This window comes from Otolemur garnettii, unplaced genomic scaffold (assembly GCF_000181295.1).
Source record: "Otolemur garnettii isolate 467f Iridium unplaced genomic scaffold, OtoGar3 scaffold00009, whole genome shotgun sequence".
Classification (NCBI taxonomy): Eukaryota; Metazoa; Chordata; class Mammalia; order Primates; family Galagidae; genus Otolemur; species Otolemur garnettii.
Genome location: NW_003852404.1, coordinates 37347990 through 37349381, shown reverse-complemented (window position 1 = coordinate 37349381; position 1392 = coordinate 37347990).

Genomic DNA, 1392 nt, shown 5'->3' with positions numbered 1-1392 from the left:
TCTATTTTTGGTCATTCCTGGTTTTGTCTTCCATTAATTTTCTATCCTTTTAAGTTTTTAAAAATTCTGCCCACTTCTTTTATATCCTAGTAAAATTATATAATTAATAATGTAATACATATTATACACATTAAGATAATCTAATTTCTGTCTGCATTGTAAGAAAAGACAGCCATTAAGATTGTTTACCCAGGGATTGTTCTATTGAGTCATGGAATACATACTTACCTAATCCCTGATAAATACATACATCACAGGTACTAATAGAAAGCCTGACTCCAAACCCCTGCTATTCATGGATGCAACTGCCCTTTGCTCAACAAATGGTAAGTTGCCGTAAATGGTACCCATTATTATTGCACAAACTCAAACTCTAGTCTAAGACAGAGTCTGCATTTAGAACATACTCCTAAAGAAAATATGTTAGCATCGCAGGTGCTAACACCATAATGAAGAGGCATCAGAGGAAAGGATGCAAAAGCAGAACTCCAAATAAGTAGAAGAGAAAGTCAAACTGATGGGTGGAGTTTGGGTGGGGAGGGGGGATGTTGCTTTATTGTTGTATTTAGAAGCTCGATACTCATCCGTCCAGCAACAAACTCTGGCTTTGCTTCCCCTCTCATCCACTCCCTCCTTAAGCCTATGCTCCCAGAGAACCACATGATTACTCTATCTTGCCCGAAGTCTCCCAACTAACATATGTCAGAACAGGACTGGAACCCAATTGTTCTTGGCTTCAATATTCTCTGACTGGCCTTTAAGTCTTTCACATAATGTTTAATATGCGGCTGGCCTGGAAAATACAATGCAAATCCCACTGTAATCCCTTACCTGAAATCCGGAAATTCAAAAAGTCCTTAAAAAGTTTAAGTTTCTCCCAAGTTTATGGTAAACTCATTGGGTAGTAAATCTGACCTGGACTGTCTTTCTTTATCCCACTTGGTGTGAATATTCATACATTTCCTTAGGAAAATGTTAATGAATTTGACTGCTGTCTTCAGCTCTTGCTGTGCATATACATTCACTGAGAGGCTAGGTAAGCTGGGCAGCCATGCAAGGCCCCACATTTAACAAGGGCCCTTTCCTTGGCTTAAAGACCTACTGTTGCATCTTGAAATTCTTAATTTTTTAACAGGAGGATATACATTTTTCATTTTGCACAGGGCCCTCCAAGTACCTTTCTAACATAAGAGAAGTTATGAGTTCTGAAATACATCTGACCCCAGGGGCTTTGGCTAGGGAACCCATGCTACTGCACTACCAGTACTACTGCTATTATAGCCAACGCCATGGATTGAATGTCTCCTCCAGGTAAATGATTTTCTAAGGACTTTATTCGTGTTATATATTATTTATATATTATTTTTATATATAATAAATTCTGCTGCTTTA